General features: G+C 48.9%; 1 long non-coding RNA gene across 3 annotated transcripts in view; it reads right to left on the bottom strand.

Annotated features, from left to right (window-relative positions):
* The window catches only part of LOC109576136 (uncharacterized), a 196,512-nt gene that overhangs the window by 152,240 nt on the left and 25,882 nt on the right, over positions 1-18,390 (bottom strand). For all 3 annotated transcript variants that reach the window (XR_011563120.1, XR_002183326.2, XR_011563121.1), the window contains exons 3-5: positions 14,835-14,924; positions 11,366-11,503; positions 10,737-10,802 (exon numbers count right to left, since the gene is read on the bottom strand). This is a non-coding gene — a long non-coding RNA (uncharacterized lncRNA). The remainder of the gene's footprint in view (positions 1-10,736; positions 10,803-11,365; positions 11,504-14,834; positions 14,925-18,390) is intronic.

Raw genomic sequence — 18,390 nt, 5'->3', positions numbered from 1 at the left:
AAGGGATGGATTGGGAGTTTGGGATGGACATATACACACTGCTATGTTTAAAAGAGATAACCAAGAAGGATCTACCATATAGTGTAGGGAACTCTGCTCAATATTCTGTAATAACCTAAGGAGGAAAAGAATTAGAAAAAAGAACAAATACAGGTATATGTATAGCTGAATCACTTTGCTGTACAGTTGAAACTAACACATTGTTAATCAACTATATTCCAATACAGTTAATCAGCTCTGTGTGTGTGTGCTTAGTCGCTCAGTCATGTCTGACTCTTTGCAACCCCATGGGCTACAGCCCGCCAGGCTCCTTTGTCCATGTGGATTCTCTAGGCAAGAATACTGGAGAGGGTTGCCAGCTATACTCCAATATGAAATAGAAATTGTACAAACAAAAAATAAAGTTGTGATCAATTGAGGGCTTACTGTGTGCTGGGTACCCTACTGCATACAGAATTTGCCATCTACAAACGACTTGATTAATGACAACTACGGAGAAGGCAATGGCACCCCACTCCAGTACTCTTGCCTGGAAAATCCCATAGACGGAGGAGCCTGATGGGCTGCAGTCCATGGGGTCACTAAGAGTCGGAGATGACTGGGCGACTTCACTTTCACTTTTCACTTTCATGCACTGGAGAAGGAAATGGCAGCCCACTCCAGTGTTCTTGCCTGGAGAATCCCAGGGACGGGAGGGTCTGGTGGGCTGCCATCTATGTATGGGGTCGAACAGAGTCGGACACGACTGAAGCAACTTAGCAGCAGCAATGACAACTATTACTTGCATTCCTATCATCGCTACTACTACTAAACCACAGAAGTTGCAGTCCCTGAATTGAGGGGCTGAACTCTGAATCCTGAGATGTTCCCCAAGAAGACCATGAAGACCCAATGCAGGGAGACAGAGCTGGGGTGGAAGCAAAGGCCACTTCGGAAAAGAAAACTGGCCGGAAACTGTCTGAGGGGTTCCTTCTTCTGGGATTTCTCTGTTCTCTCCTGACCATCCCTTGCCACTCTGCCCCCACGCCGCCCCACCCTCCCAACCACACACCAAGAATAACCCTCATGCCCTGGGAGCCTCGCTGTCACAGCTTCCTGCTGCTACGATCATGGGCTGCTAGGCGGACTCCGAGGGATTTTCCAGCTCAGAGCAATGCTTAGCGGGACCTGAAGCAATGTGACATAAGAGGGGCTGTGATGCAGACCCAGAGGCAGGAAAACCCCAAGCCAGCACCAACTGGGAACTGGAGCGGGGCCCTCAGAGGGCACCTGGGCCGCAAGCCCCAGCAGGAGGAAGCAGGCCTTCTCTCTGACCTTGCCTGGTGGCCATCCACAGCGGCTTGGTGACAGTGAACACTGTCCTGGCCATCGGCCTGGAACAAGAAAGTCAACTTCGTGTCTGAAAAGTCTATGGCCAGTAGGTTCTCATTAGTTATCTGTTTTGTATTTAGTAGTGTATATATGTCAATCCCAGTCGCCCAATTCCTACCACCACCACCCCCCCATAAATGATTCAATTTGCTGTGCAGCAGAACCTAAACACAACACCATAAAGCAACTATATACTACAATAAAACATTTCAGCTCGGTCCTCTGTGATGACCTAGAGGGGTGGGAGGGAGGCTATAGAGAGAGGAGATATATGTATACTGCTGCTAAGTCCCTTCAGGCATGTCCGACTCTGTGCGACCCCATAGACGGCAGCTCACCAGGCTCCTCCGTCCCTGGGATTCTCCAGGCAAGAATACTGGATATATGTATACTTATGGCTGATTCACGTTGCCATACAGCAGAAACTAACATAACATTAAAGCAATTATCCTCCACTTTAGAAAAAATTCAAAGAAAAAAACTTTAAAAGAAAGTCTATGGCCAGGCTGGATCCAAATGAATTCCAGTTTAGAGACCTGCTTAAGTCCTTGAGGAAGTTCCGTTTCCTCCGCCTGCTCTTCCCTTTCACACAGTCACCTAGGACTCTTGTCCTGAGCTAACCCTGGGCTGCCTCACTGATACCCATCGCAGTCAGATACCATCCCTAGAGAGTGATCATTCCCTTGGTCTCTCTCTTCTAATCTCCACTTCTGATATCTATCTTTTTCTTCCAAACCTGTTAAGGGACCTGGTTCCTAGTTCTGCCCTGGCTCTGACTTAACTCAATGACATTTGAACAATTTCCAGCCCTTCTCTGAGGCATCCGGGGCCCATCTGTAACACGAGGCCCCAAGGGGTCCCTTTCAACTCTGACATTCTAAGATTCAAGGTTTAGAGATTCTACCGTAGACTCCTTATCAGAAGGCATGCCACGACCCCCTGCTCCCACCCCCAAGACCTGATAGATTCATACACAGCACAATGAGCCTGTCAAGGATTTAGAAAGATCCCTGTTCACCTTCCCTAGCCATGTGACCCTGGCTTGGTCTCTATCAAATGGACAGAGGATAAGATGTTTAGAGGACTGAAAAGGTCAAGTGCCTAACAGTGCCTCCTAACACCCAGCAGGTGTGTGTGAATAGGAAGCCACTATGAATTAGGAAGAAGAGAACAAGATGACAGAAAGTCTGAAGGGAAAAAAAAAAACGCCAAAGAATTGATTCAGCAAACATTTGGAGCATCTCCTACGTGCACTGGGGTTACAAACACGAATTTTGAGCTCAGGAACTCAGAATTCAAGGTGCTTGAGAGGACGAGGCAGATTTGTCAGCAAATGTTCTACCGTCTTCTGATTTCTCTGTTCTGAGTCCACCCATGGCCATTGTGTACATTTGTACACGTGGTTCACTGCACAGGGGTTCTGACTCAGAGTTTGTGGGCACCGAAATTCAGACCAGGTTCCATTCTATAAGCATGTGTCTATAGACCTATGTCTTTCTTGTGGGGGTGGATACTTTCTCCTAATTCTCACAAATGTGACACATGAGCTGGCCCAGGCCTGCTGCTGCTGCTGCTGCTAAGTCGCTTCAGCCGTGTCCGACTCTGTGCGACCCCATAGACGGCAGCCTACCAGGCTCCTCTGCCCATGGGATTTTCCAGGCAAGAATACTGGAGTGGGTTGTCATTTCCTTCTCCAATGCATGAAAATGAAAAGTGAAAGTGAAGTCGCTCAGTCGTGTCCAACTCTTCGAGACCCCATGGACTACAGCCTACCAGACTCCTCTGCCCATGGGACTTTCCAGGCAAGAGTACTTGAGTGGCGTGCCATTGCCTTCTCAGGGCCCAGGCCTGCAGCTTTTGCATTTTCCCTGCTCTGATCCACTCAACACCCCACAGTAACCAGAGTGATCCTTTTAGTTTCCAAAGGACAACATCACCTCCCCTGCCCAAAGACACATTCCTATGAGTTCTCCATCATCCTTGACTTACCCTTCATAATCTACCACCATCTCCTTCCCCCTCGTACTCACATACTCCACAGACAGTACACTGTCCCTCCATTTCCTTCAACAAGTCATGCCTGCCTGGCCTTTGGACACACTGTTCCCTCTGGCTGGAATAATTCCCTTTCCCTGTTTGGACATCAAATACCTCCAGTCTCCAGATCTCAGTTTAGATATGATTCTTTCCAAACAGTCTTCTTTGAATCCCGAGTGCTCCCACTTCATCAGATCATGTTTTTTCTCATCTGCCCTCAAAGCCCCAAAGCTTCTCCAAAACACTTGTCAGAATTGTAATTAAATGATTAGTAGTATTAACAGTGGATGACTGCCTGTCTCCCCTGAGAAATTAGAAGCTCTTGGAGCACGGGTACCATGTGTGTTCTATGCAGCACATGCCCATCATGCTATCTACTTGCTCTGTGCTGTAACCCCAGTACATACAGGTGGTGTTCAATAAATCATCATTGAATAAATAAATGACACTTGCTCAATATAATGAAGGCCAATGGAGAGCTGATGCCACTTGTCTGAGAAAGGAACAGTTGCAAACAGGAAAGACTGTCAACAGAGAAGGTCTCCTTGTTTCAGGGGGAATCTAGTAGGGACGTGGAGCTCCTAGGGCACACTGGACACAGGTAGGAGCACTGGCCCCCAGGGACATGCAGAGAGGGGCTACTTCCAGACATGTGGCCATCAAGTGAACGTCAGAGGTCTCATCTTTTCCAATTTTCTGGGTGGCCCCGGACACAGGCAGCCACTGTGCCTTTGCTGGTAACATTTATAAAAGATTCCTCAAATCTCCTGACTGGCTGAACGTGAACCACATTCGGTGCCAGATTTCATCATAAAACCGCAGTGTGGCTGCGGGAACCCCGACATGCCATCTTCACTTGGCTGCCTATTTGGGGGCAGACTGTTCTCTTGGATGCAAAGAGGGACCTTGTGGTCCAGGGAGAGCAGACCCAGGAGGCTGTAATGAATGCCTTCTCCAAGTGACCTTAAAATGCTTTCAGCTGTGGGGCAGGCAACGTGCCCCCGTGCCTCTGAGCACACAGCCTGTCTCAGGCCAGTTCATTTATCCCGAATTCACTACTTTGCAAGCATTAAATTTAAACTAGATTTTTACCTGATCACAGACATTTTCAAACATGTTCACAATGGGAGAGAAAGTCTAGAGAACCTCAACTCAGCTTCTAGAATGATCAGTTCATGGACAATTTTATTTATAGCCCTCCCCAAACTGGATTAGTTTAAATCGAATTCCAGATGACACAGCAAATTATCTGTAAATGCTTTCATTGGCTACTCCCTTTCAAAATGCCAAGCAATCCATATTCATTACAGGGGGAAAATGTTTTTAATTAAAAAAGAAAGAAAATGACAATCCATTTACTCGGGTGTTGATTTAAATGGAGCAGCTCTATCCAGAGGAGTCATTTAGAGTGGGTTGGGATCTCTGCTTTTGCGTGACCCTGGACAGAGTGCCTCTCTGAGCTCCAGCTTTCCATGGGTGTAATATGGGTATAAGAACTGTTTGTCTCATCGAGGGCTGTTGCACGGCGGGGAGAGGTGGTTACTGTTGAGTGCAGCCTGGCCCATCGAAGACGCTTATCACAGGCTGGGACAGTAATCCCTGATGGAAGATCCTGCCTGGTCTAAGAAGTGCAACGAGCTTGGCACTGGAGCACTGCAGAAAGCACAGCTGCTTCACCCACGAAATCAGAGCAGAATTGCTCAGGAAGGGAGGCAGCCTCATGTGGGAGGGAATACTTCTGCTTGCTTGTGGGGGTGTGGAGTCTCAGATCCCTGGGCCATCTTAAATTGCTTCCAGAGGCTGACCTCAGGGCTGGGTTGTTGGCTAATCCACACCACTTGATTAGGTGACTTTTCGCCTTAGAATTCCACACCCTTTGCTCAGGAGGGACGGAAGGACAGAAAGGAAAATAAGGCCTAAACACCTCTGCCTTTTACGAATGGGAAACCAGGTCCAGCTGTGAGCCACTGGGACCCAAGAGCTAGTAATGGCAGTGCTAGGACCTGAGGCCAGGTCTAAACCTTAGTTTTCTCGTCTGTAAAACGGGTAAGGTGAAAGAATAGGCATGCCAACTCTCAGAGGCTGAAGGTCTACCAGGCGGAAGGTCAAGCCCTGGGTGCTGGTCAGAAAGTCGCTAAGTTGTTTATTGCGCTGGGATGAGGGCAATTTCTAAGAATCGGGGCCATGAGTTTTCTCCCAAGAGAGTTTTGAAAGCAGAGCTTGCAGGGACCCTCTCCTTAGAGACAGGAGGTCACAGCTGAGGTATCTGGCCAGATGCAAACAACTTCCCTCTCTGTTCTTGTGAATGCTGATAAAAGGGCTTCCTTCCGCATTCTTGGGACCAGCGCTTCACCCCTCGCCGACGGCCAGCTCAGCCACCAGACCCCTCTTGTCACACAATCCTCCCACTGCCTCCACCCTCTCACCGACCTGGACCTGACCTTGCCCCAGACTGTCCTTCTGACAGGATTCGGGGCCACTGGCCAGTCCTCACCTCAGCTGGTTCCTTCTCCTCTTTCTTACCCTGGTGGGTTCGTGTTTCACTTCTCCCCCGGGGCAGCGGGTGGAGGCAGGGGTGGCCATACGTCACCTTATTTCTGGCAACTGTGGTGGGCCTCGGGAGCAGGGGGGTATCTAGTTAGGGTTCTGCCGACAGGCGCGCCTCCCCACCTGGCCGGCTCTGGTTTCCTCTTTTGCACCCTGGGGAGAGTCCTGTCTGCTTCAAGGGGTTAAGGGATGGAAACTAGTGATCACAGTTCACATACATTGAGGGTTTCCTCTGTGCCAGGGTCAGCCTGGGATGGATCTCCTTGAAACCTCATGACCATTCTTTTTTACACACAGAAAAACAAGCTCAGAGAGGCCAAGTAACTTGCCCAGGACCACACAGGAAGTAAGGGGTGGAGGCAGGATTTGAACCCAGGTATGGTGCCTCCAGAACAAGAACCCTTAACCACATAACCACACCGTCTTCCTAAAAAGTAACATCTGTACGACGCACCTGGAACTACCCGCCACAGAAGCTGCAGACTTTCCGAACATGAAAGTATCTCCTCCATGTGCACTTCCCCTCACATTTGAGTGACAGCTACAGACTGGATGCCCCCCACCTCCACCCCCAGACAGCTATCTTATTTCATGGCAGGAGGGCAATGGTGTCCCGAGTTTACACTTTTACTGGCTTTCTCGCATTGTACTGATGATGGAAGCAGCAGCTCAGACAGGTTAAGGGACTTGGGCAGAGTCACACAGTCAGTCGGGGGCAGCAGGGAGATTTGAAGGCACAGCTGACTCATTCTGTTATGGAGCATCTACTGGATCCCAGCCTTCGTGTCAAGTGCTGCGGATGCAGCGGGGTCCACAACAGGACTCCCGCCCTCTCAGGGCTTACAACTGAAGGGAGGTGGGTAATGAACTGTTAGGTGACAGTCCTTTCCAGCTAGGCTGATTGCCCTACAAGGCTTTCTCCCCTTGCACTGTTGACCTTGAAATTGCAAACCCTCAGCAGATGGCCAGATCAAATGGAGCCAGCAGAACCACAGGGCTCTGGAGCTGGACTCCGTGGCCACAGGTCATGTGGAGGGAATCTGAATGGCCTGTCAGGCCCCTGCTGCCCTCTTGCTCCTGATAACACCCAGCAGCTGCTGCCAGGCCTGTAGGCAAGAGGCCCCCCGGGGCTGCCAGGGCCCTGGGTGGGGCCCTGACTCACCGCCACCAGCCAACTCTGTCTGAACACTTCCCCTCCAGTGGCCGGAACACCCACTTGGAAACCAAGGTGAAAAGAGGGTGGGGCCCGGGCTGGGATTCGAGCCTGGCATCTGCAATTCACCTCCTCCTGCTCTCCTCAATAAAGGGACGATCCTTTGAGCACAGCCAACCAGGTGGCTGCCTGAGCCTGAAGCTGCTGACGTCTCACTGGGAATTTTGAAAAATCTGTCACCCCTTGCCTTCTTGGCCCCTTTCTCAGCACATCCTCCTGGGGCTGCCAAGGCCCCTGTTCAGTTTCCCTTCTCCTCTCTCTCCCCTTCTGCCGTGCTTTTCCCACAGTTCTTCACCCACTTTGCTTGGGAGGAGCATCACTCTCTCCCGTCCTCTTAAGAAACAGTTGCCCTCTTCCTTGCCTTCAAAACAATATTCCCAGATTGCCTTTTCCTTTCAAAAGACACTCATTTCACATGGGGTGATCATCACCCAATTAGAGGCATGAATTATTGTGACCAATGTGCTCCAGTTACCGTCCTCTGGCCAAACACAAAGATGTACCATTAACCTTCCCTATTGTCCATCTCCTGTAACGGAAGGCTGAGCCCAGCCCAGCTTCCCTATCGCAGGCATGCCCACTGAAAACCATCAAATGGTCCAGCCGGTTGTCTGTACCACAACAGAGGCCGCAGCTGGGGTGTGACGGGGGCGGCCCAACCGCTGGATTCTGATCTCATGGTGGGGGCCTTCGTACCTCTGTCCACAATGAGAGAGTCTAGCAAGACTGAGAGAAAGACAGACGGTTCAAAAGCAAGCCATGGAGATACACAAAGATGGAGAGATGGAGAACCAGCAAGAGGTAGTGTGACAGACAGTGAGGGGTGGGCGGGAGTCAGGAGGGAGAGAGAGAGAAGGAAACATTAGTCAGAGAAAGAAGAACAAGGGAAGAGGAGGGAGAGACTTGGGCGAGGAAGGAGAAGACAAACGCAAGGGAAAGGAAGGGAAAAGAACCACAGATTTTTTTAATAAACATTCCCAATTCAGGGGGCCCAGGTTTGATCCCTGGTCGGGGATCCCACGTGACGCCACTAAAGATGCCGCATACCACAACCAAGATCAAAGATCCGCAACTGAGATCTGACACAGGCGAATAAATCCATAAAGATAATTAAAAAAACAAACAAGAACCACAGGTTCTCGGAGCTGGAACGACTCTTTTTTGTTGTTGTTGGTATTATCCATTTTATAAATGAAGGAGAGAGTATAATCAAGTAAGGCTCATGAAATTGCATCCTCCAACAAATACATGTTCAAAATAACTGGAACCTCATGTCCAATATACTTTATTTTCTTTTTTTAATTTTTTTTTAGGTTTTTTTTTTTTTGACGACTCTTAAGAGGAGATTGTTGATTTAGCTAACACATGGGCTTCTAGACTCAGACTGCCTGGGTTCCCCCTTCCCACCTGTGTAGGGGAGACAGGTTACTAACACATCCTGCCTCAGCGTCCCCACCTCAGTTCTTAGGAGGCCTGCATGAGTGAACATGTGAAACAAGCCCTCCAGAAATGCTAGTCGTGTGTACTGTCACTTACTGGGCATTTCTATGGCAGGAAATGTGTGATGTGAGAGGCAAAGGTGCCAGGACCCCTCCCTTACAGTGAAGGGGTGTGTGCTGCTTATTGCCCCTGGGCTGTCTACCTCATTTGTGGTTAAAAATAGCACCCCCATCTACTCCCCAAAGTTTCCTAATTTAGATGATAGGCTTGTATCACCACCTTATTTCTGGGGCAGAGTGTGTGAGCAGATCAGGGTGGGTCAGGCCTGCAGGTGCCTGCCTGAAAATGACATTCCTGCAGGTGTAGGCAATGTCGGGGACTGTGTCAGCGGCGTTTCTGACTGTCCAAAGGCAGTCCAGGTTTTTGTGTGAAAATCGTCTTATTTTTTAAAGGAGCTTTCTTAGATGCTTCTCCTAGATGTAAATTTTTAGAGAATCATCCTCTTTTCAAAGTTCAGCAGCATGTGACAATGTTTCCAGATTTCCCTCTACACCAGCTCATCCACACCTGTGTTTTAGACCAGCAGGTGATCCGTTTCTAACCTCTCAACGAGAGGAAGTGACAGTGTATGGAGGGGAACGAGCCAAACATATAGGAGTTACCACCCAGGTGACAGGGTGGTGACACCGCTGAGGCCAGGGTGAGTCACATCACCCAGGAGGGGCAGCTACCTCAGCTAACAGGTGGGCAGTCAAGGAAGGCTCCCGGAAGAGGGTGACAAATGAGCTGATTCCAGAGACATGAGTGAGAACGGGTTCTAGACGTGATACAAACAGCAGCAGGGACTGTTTTCTTTGTTGCTTTCTAGGTCTGGGGCAGTGTTGTTAACAAGCATTAGCTCATTTAACAGGCACAATGACCTTAGAAATCAGGTGCCAGTGTTATCGTCATTGGCCAAAAGAGGAGACAGAGGCACAGAGAGGGTGAGAAACTTCTCCAAGGGCACACAGCCTGTGCCATGGGTTCCACCAACCATGCTTTTAAGCTCTACACTGAAACACTCCACGAAAGGGCAGAACGACACACGCCAAGACCAGAAAACAAGAGATAGCAAGGCGCACTAATAAAGCCAAAGGCAAGTCACCTAGGCCGAAGCTTGGGATGTATTTCCCACCACATGAGGCAAGAAATTGGATTGCAGGTCAAGAGGCAGGAAAGTGACAGTGAAGCCAGGCTGTGCTAAGGAGCTGGGGCTTTTTCTTGCAGACTATGGGGAAGCACTGAAAGCTCTAAAGACCACACGATTCACACTCCTCTCGCCTCTCGCCTCTCTCCCCTCCGCCCTCTTAGAGGGGAGAAAACAGAGGCCCAGGAGGCTGGCCTCACTTCCCCAGGATCACACAGCCCACCTCTGGGGCCAAGCCTGGACTCCCAGCTTCCACCAGGCCTGGGCCCCACCCCAGGGAGTGACAAGTGAGAAAGGGAGAAGGCCCAGAACCAGCTTGCAAGACCTTACATCGAAGATTAAAGAGTTATCTGAACAAGAGAAATTAATCTGTCCCGACTCTGTTCCCTTGCACGCCCTGGGTGGACCCGAGTTGCTTTTTTTTGCCTCGCCCTCCCCACCCACCAGCCTCTTGCGAAGGGAGACAGCTGGGAGATGACTCTTCCTCAAAAATCCTGGGTCTGGGCTTCCACAGGCTCGGCAACTAAGAAAAGGCAACCAATCAGATGGCCTGAGTCAGGCCTTTCAAACCACTGGGTAGTAAATAAAGTCACTGGGAACCAAAGCAGCCTGTGCTGTGAAAGGCCTGTCAGGGTGGGGCGGCAGCCTTGCACAGACAATTACCACTTCTGCTCCCAGGGTTAGTACCTGCCCCCGATCGATTGGTGACTATGCACACAGTCAGGTAGCAGTGCCGACCACGGCGTTTAGAATGTGCGCGTCCTGGCGTGATTTCAGGGCAGAGTGGTCTCACTGCCCTCTGAGGCCCATCCCTGGCTGGTGGGCCTGTGTTCACTTCCATGGATGAATTCAAACACTTGTTTGGCTCAGGTGCTTAGAGACGCGCTGTGTGATTAATACGCTGTATTAATACGAACGAGGATTACAGGATATCGTTCCTACCTCATGCCAGGCGCTGGTCCCAGAGACTCGGGCAGGCAACGTCCCTCATTTCATGAGACTCCTACACTGGTAGAGGGGAAAAAAGCGATGCATAAGTCATAAAATAAATCATTTCGGAGACACCAGGGATGACTTAAAACCAGATTTCCCAATCTTGGCACTATGGACATTTGGGGCTGGATAAGTCTTGGTTGTAAGGGGCTGAACTGTGCACTGCGGGATATTCAGCAACATCCCTGGCCTCTGCTCATCGGATGCCAGCAGCCACCCCTGCCTCCCCACCCTCCAGGTATGACAACCCAACCTATCCTCCAGACACTGCCAAATATTCCCTGGGGTGGGGGTGCTGAGAAGGCAGGCAAAATCACCCCTGCCTGGCTGAGAGATCTAGAGAGGAGCTCTTTGGTGAAAGTATAACACAATCCCTGTGTATAGTGTAAAATTTTCTAGTACTCATACTAAAAAGTAAAGAGGTGCAGGTGAAATAAATTTTAAAATAGCTTTCCTTTTACCCAGGATAGCTAGCATCATATCATTTTGACATGTAATGAAGAGAAACAGTTATTCAAGAGATATTGTACATAATTTTATTCTACACCTACAAAACTCGATGGATATTTTATACTCACAGCACATCTCAAGCTGGAGAGCTCAGTGCCAGGCCTCCTCTCCATGCCGCTGGAGCTGTGAGTTGAAGCTCACTCTGCTGGGAGCTCCGCGGAAAGACTGCCTGAAACTGAGGCCTCACTCTTCACGTGGCCCTAAACCTGCGAGCAGGTTAGAAATGAGGCTCTCAGATGCTGGATCAGAAACTGCATCTTAACAAGCTCCCCCAGGTGATGCGTAAGCACATTCAAGTGTGAGAAGCCCAGAGTGAGGAACGCAGGGTGCCCAGGTGCCTGGTCCTGTCGGGGTGACTGAAGCCCGTGAAATGAAACCACTCAGGTAGCGGGTTCCTTCCTGGACTCCCAGTTTCCCCATCTATAATACGGGGGTTCATGAGTACTCTGTTTCTTGGGTCAGGCTGGTACTTAGTGAGCACGAGCTTTGCCATGCTTGCCCCCCTTGCTGCCCATGTCACCCCTCTGCTCTCCAGAGCCTCCCTTCTAGGTGAACTAGTGTTGCCAGCATGGTGCCCCCAAACGGAGGCCCTCAATCCTACTCCAGGGCCCGCTTCAGGGCGGAACTCACAGGGAGTGGCCAGAGGGGCTGGGGCAGGGGGTGAGGCCCTCAAACAGCACACATGGGTGCGTGCAGAATGACTCACACGCTCTCAAACACATTCAGTGAGCCTTCAGGAGGGAGTGTGGGGATTGCAGAGAGGGGGACAAAACCCTCTCAGGTCGGTCACCTATGCAGACTTCCTATCTCTAAGGCGAGAACATTACAGGACCTGGTCATTAAGGAGCTAAAGGTTCAATGTTTTCCAAGCCCCCTTCCTTAAGAAAGCAATCTTCCAGATCTCACCCCCGAGTCTGCCCAGGAGGGTGGGGCGCGGAGGGCAGCCCCACCCCCGCCCCAGCCTAGGATCAGAGTAGAGCCCAGCTCCCCGTTCTGAGTTCTGAGTGTCAACTCCTCCTGATTTCTAGTTACGACAAGTCCAAATTAAAGGAGCTTATCGCAAAACCCTAAGGCTGTCTTGCCTGGTGCTTACTTCCTTTCTCTTTCATCAGGCCTCTGAGCGGGCTCCCCAGGCAAGCAGGAGGGGGTGATGGGGAGGTCAGGCAAGGGTCCCGGGGAGAGAAGATGCCCTGCACCTGTGCCACCTTGGCCAGAGGGGAGATTCAGATTAAACAAATCAGTAGGGCTTTCAAGCAGAGATCGGTGAGCACGTGAGCATGCGTGCTTGAGGAGGGGGGGGTAGGAAGAATCCCATTTGCCTTGATTTCTGCTTCCTAAGTGAAATTAGAACCTGATCTTGGCCAGGCCCAGGTGGGCTGGCCACTTCTTGCCTCCAGCCCTCAGTTCACGGCTGTGGGTTCTGCTGGGGCTCGTGGGGACACAGGGTGGTGAGTGCTGCAAAAATGAAGAAAGCCCCAGCGTCTATCCTGCCCCCTTGGTGATGCAGAAATGTCACCCTGGACCAGGTGAGGACTTTAAAATTAAAAAGAAAAATGGACGGAAGGAAGGGAGAAGGTCAAAGAAGGAAGGAAAAATGTGTGTGAGTGTGGAGAGGAAATCCAGGACCCTAATACGGGATCAAAAAAAAAAAAAAAAAGAAAAAGAGAAAAGAAGTAAGGAAAAAATAGAGGGGGTGAGGCGACAGCTGCAGAGAACTAGATTTACTGCATATGTAATATGTTGTTGGCATTTTATTATTCCTATTCCTCTTTTTCTTCCACCTCCTTCTCTTCCTCCATCTCAGGCCCAGAGAGATCATGTGGAATCAGAGTGCCCTTGGCTGTAGTGCCCACTACCAGCTTAGTAACCACAGGTAGATGACTTCTTGCCTCCGGCCCTCAGCTTCCTCATCTGTAAGATGGGGCAATGTTAACTCCTCTGCGGAGCTGCTGAGCTAATAGACCAAATGCCTAGCATATGTCTCACCTTCAAAATACGGTAGTTATTAGCATGATTACTGCAAAGTGAGTTGCTGCAGACCACACAGCGAGTGAAGAGCCAGTTTCGACTCCGGTCCGCTGAGTCCAGAGCACACACATTTCGCCACCCAGGGCTGACTCACGGACAAGCCCAGGAAAGCAGCACCTGCACTGTAACCCCTCTCTCCCACAGGCAGACATTTACACACAGGGAGTGGACACCTATTGTTTTTGCCTGCCCAGCAACCATTCCCTTTGATTATGGAAACAGCTTCCACCTCTTTCTCAGACTGTAAGGTTCTCAGCCTGTGAGACATTTATGATGGGAGAGAAGATATACCAGCAAATGTAAGCCCAGAGCTCCTGGGAAGATTCTTGGGTACCTCACAGGCCCATGAAGGCGGAGTTGAGAGATATAGAATAACAGATCCCTAACATTATCATTTGGGCTCTTGGATACAGCTGTGCCTGAAGTCACCCCCTGAATTTCTCCCCTTCCAGCTGATTTGAACCTAGTTCAACCAAGAGTCACTGACTGACTAATACAGGGCTTGTCTGATGCTAACACCCATGTGCCTTCAACCATACTGGATTGACTCAACAGCACACAGACGAAAGAGAAAAAAGGCAAAATAAATAAATCAAAAACTTTCTCTTTCTCATTCTCTTTCACCTTAAATACATACATGGCACCTCTGCTAATGGTTGCTAGATTAGTGTACAAATATGTCCAAGAAAATCCCTTCGTATTACCACTTCTTAATAACCTAGTTACCTGCCTAAATATTATGATTTTTTGTGTTAATACCATAGTTGTCTGCATGAAACCTGTGTCAATGCCAGGAAAATATATCAAGCCCCCATTCTGGGGCCCCCTGTGAGAAAATCAAGGTTGGTGGAAAGTAAGTATTATAAGAATATCTATTTTTCTACTTGTAGTTTGGGATTGTCTTTGCAGTTGAACTCCTCCAAAGTAAGAATCATTCAGCAAATATTTACTGTCCCTTTCCCTGTGCCATTTTCCTAAGTTGTCTTAATCAGGATAATCAAGATAAGTAGAACCATTCCACCATTTCTTAGATAGTTAGCATTCCACCAAACAGAAAACAAGCTCTTTCCTCTCCCTTCCCAAGGATGTACGTCTTCCCTCTTTTACTTATAGAGTGTGACTTGGCAGTCTGGGGTCTTGACCTCGGAGCTGGCTTTGGTTACCGGAGGCTTTATGAGCCCATCTGCTGGGGTGTTGAATCACTGAGTCATAAAGAGGAATGTCTCCCAGAGCACATCACACTGGAGCAGCTCGACTTCCAGCTAAGCTGGCTGGTGACCTGGCCGCCCCTGAGGGGAGAAGACGGGAGAAGTGGGAGGTGAGGAGCCTGCCTGACGCAGACGGTCACCCCACGGTGACCTCACCTGCCAAACCAGTGACTCACTCCTGCTTCTGCCCCCTCCCGGCCAGATCTTGCTCATGTGGAATACCTGAGGGGAATACCAGGCTCCTGTAGTTAGCAAAAACGCACGATTATGAGCTATTTTTAAAGGTGTGATGTTTTCTTACTTTCAAGTGGTGGCAGCAGTCCCTGTGAAGCTAAGACACGGGTCTGGGTTTAAGCCACTTCTGCTTTAATAAACACGTGAGAATTCCCTTCTGAAAAGAAAAGGTCAGATAAGAATGGGGAGTGCTAAGGCAGTTTTCTCTTTTTAAACAATTATTTTCATTGTGATAAAACATACAAAGTGGACCATTTTGATCATTTTTAAGCATATACTTCAAGGGCAGTAAGTATATTCACAGTGTTGTACTATTATCATCATCATCTATTTCTAGAACTTATTCACTCTTCCAAACAAAAGCTCTGTACCCATGAAATAGGAACTCCCTTTTTCCTCCTCCACTCAGCCCCTGATAACCTCTATATCTTTGTATTTCTATTAGTTTGTCTACCATACATCATTTAAGAGGAATCACACACAATTTGTCCTTTGAGATTGGTTTATATCACTTAGCATAATGTCCTCAGGGTTCACCCTTGATATAGCCTGTGTCAGACATTCGTTCCTATTTAAGATTAAATAAGTCCATTGTATGTATACACTACATTTTATCTATCCATCTATTTGTTAATGGCCATTTGGATTGCTTCCACTTTTTATCTCTTGTGGGTGGTTTACTTTTGCAACCTTAAAGATGACTTGTTTTCTTTAACAGTTAAAAAGTTTTCTCTGCAAAGCCTCTTGCAGTTCACCTGTAACCTGGGACTAACGTGACTGGTCCTGACTACTTCTCAGGAGTCTTGTAAAGATGAAGTTAGATCCTGGGTACAAAGTGCATTTAAATTCTAAAATGTCCCACAGAAATATTCTCAGCATGTTTATATTACTTGCTTAGCAATGCTTTTTCCCCCCAGGGGAGTAAAAGGAACCCTACCCTGGCCTGCTTTCAAGTTTAATATATCTTAGATGGAAATGGTCTGAATGAATGAGGTTTTCTTGAGGTGTTTGTGTTTTCTGTCCTCCATTCTCTCCCAGGCAGAGTGTGATTTTACCGAATGCCTGCTTTAGATCAGCACACAATTCTGTTAATTACTAAGTATTAACCTACCAGATGTACAAGGACAAGTCACTTCATGTCTTTGTGACTCAGTTTCCTTGTCTGCAAAGTGGGGACCCAAGTAACAGAACTGACTTTAAAGAGTTCTTATCAAATGTGGTAATGATTGTAGAGGTTTCCTGGCATAATGGGTATTCAGCCAATGTTAGCTGCATTTATGGGAGAAGGAAATGGCAACCCACTCCAGTGTTCTTGCCTGGAGAATCCCAGGGACGGGGGAGCCTGGTGGGCTACCATCTATGGGGTTGCACAGAGTCAGACACGACTGAAGCGACTTAGCAGCAGCAGCTGCGTTTATATTATGATTATAGAATTCTTATTCATTCTTTAGGTTTATTTTTGTCCTGACTTTCCCAGTTGTTATATATTTACAACAAAAATTAAATGCATGGTCTCAGTGCAGTAAAAATGCATTAATTCCAGAGATTAAAGGTCATAGCCACCATTTTAACTGATGCTTTGAGAGGCTGCTTGGTAATGGTTAAGATCCCTGGTTTGGGGTTCAGATCTGATTTGGCTTCCAAGCTGGTCTCCGATTCATCGGATAATCTGAGTTCCCTTTTCTAGAACTGGACAAGACCTACCTCCTATGCTTGTAGGGAAGGTTAAGTGAGTTTACCTCTCTGCATGCTTGAAAGTGTTAAAGGCACGCTGGCTAGTACTATTTGTAGAATCACCCCCTATTCTCTCTGCCTGGCGCATTCTAAGTGGCACAAGCTTGCCAAAGCGAATTAAAACAAACATTGCTTCACTCAAAGTGAAGCTGTAGCCAGAGAATCTTTTGAAGAGAATAATAAGAAAATGCTCTCTGGAAAGAAAGGTAAGGAAAAAAGCAAAATCTTAGAGAGGATTCATTCTAAGATCTGTCTGGTATGTGCTGTTTTAGGGCTCTTCTTTGGGCTTCGATTTTTTTTTTTTTTTTTTTTAAGGGTTGTTTCTAAGACCCTTGGCGAGAGTGCTTTGAGATCTTGATAATCCTGTGGAATTAGGAAGGTGGCCCAACAGGGCGCCCCCAGGGGAGAATCCGGGACGCGCAGCCCCATGTCCTAGGGCAGGCATCCTAGAGCCAGTGGTTTCCTGAGTGGGCCGAGCTCCGGGTCACTTCTCGAGGACGGGTTGGCCTTGCCAAGGCTACCAGGATGCTGTCATCTCCATGACAACAGAGTGCGGGCGAGGAGATGCAGCGAGAGAGTGGTGTCATCCTCTGAAACCAAAAGCCCCCGCCCCCACAGAGGCCGGGCCCCTGGCCACAGGCGGTGGAATTCTTCTGGGAAGGCGGCTGACATCGCGGGCGGCCCCTGCCCCGGTCCTGGCAGCGCTGATGCAAGCGCGCCCCGCGCCTGCAGGCAGGCAGCCCCGGGGGAGAGCTGGCGCAGTGCTCTGTCTTGTTCCCTTCCGGCCACCCCGCCCGGTTTTCCCAGCGAAGAGTCAACAGCTCCTGGGTGGTTCCGCATCACCAGCCCAGCAGGGGGGTAGAGGCAGGGTGGGGAATGTGTCTTTGCCCAAACCAGTTCTTCCCCTCTGCTCTTCCCAGACATACTTCTAGGGAGAATCCGAGCATCCCAACCTGGCCACGTTTGGAGCAATGTGAAGGGCTCCAGCGGCTCGGAGTCATCCCCCGGGGACAGCCCAGGTTGCCCAAGATACCTGGTGCCAGCTGGTGCCAAGGAAACCGCCCCGATCACGAGGGAACCTTCTGTCTGGGTGGTGAAGGCAGTGAAGGGCCTCCGGGGTGGAGGTGATCCAGCCAGGGATGGTCTCCATCGCCCTCTGCTGGGCAAATGAGAGGGTTGCTCTAATGTTCCCGCTGGGACCTCCTAGATGCTTGGAGGGTGGGGTGGGGACTTTAACATTAGAGATCACTCTTCTCATACAACAGACCAGGAAACTGAGGCTCAGAGAGGATAAGGGAACTGTCATTACTTTTGCAGCTACTCTAGGACCAAGTCAGGAGCAGAATAGAGACAGACCAGCATAGAGATCTCACTGCACGATCTCTATGCTGTTGAAAGTGTGAAGTCTTCCCGTTAGGACTCTCTTTCATTCAGAGCACCCTTTTAAGCGCCACCCCACTGGGAGGCCTTTCTCCACTGCTAGATCACTTTGCGTCTCCAGTTCTAAGTGTGGTCTGCGTCGGACCCTCTGTGTGTGTTGGGGGGTGGGGCCCGGCCGACGATAGGCAAAGTCAAAACTATCTTTGTTACAATACGTGGCGGGTATTTGTCTTTTTCACTATTTCTTTCCCATATATGGGGTGGAGTTTTCCAAAGTCCACATGACATGTGATGTTGCAAAAGACTGAATGTAGAAGCAGATATGAAATCCAGACATCTTCTCTTAAGGTAAATATTTAAAGAGATCAGCAAACATGTGAAACTATGCCACACATTAATTCATTTGGTTTTAGGGAATATAGCTACTTTAATAAAATATATGTTAATAGGTAATGTCTACTATTTTAAAATGAATTACAATATTTAAAAATATTTTTCATTTTAGTTCC

The sequence above is a fragment of the Bos indicus genome, chromosome 22 (genome assembly GCF_029378745.1).
Source record: "Bos indicus isolate NIAB-ARS_2022 breed Sahiwal x Tharparkar chromosome 22, NIAB-ARS_B.indTharparkar_mat_pri_1.0, whole genome shotgun sequence".
In the NCBI taxonomy this organism is placed as follows: Eukaryota; Metazoa; Chordata; class Mammalia; order Artiodactyla; family Bovidae; genus Bos; species Bos indicus.
Note: the sequence above shows the minus strand (reverse complement) of the source record. Positions and strands in the feature narration are given on the sequence as shown.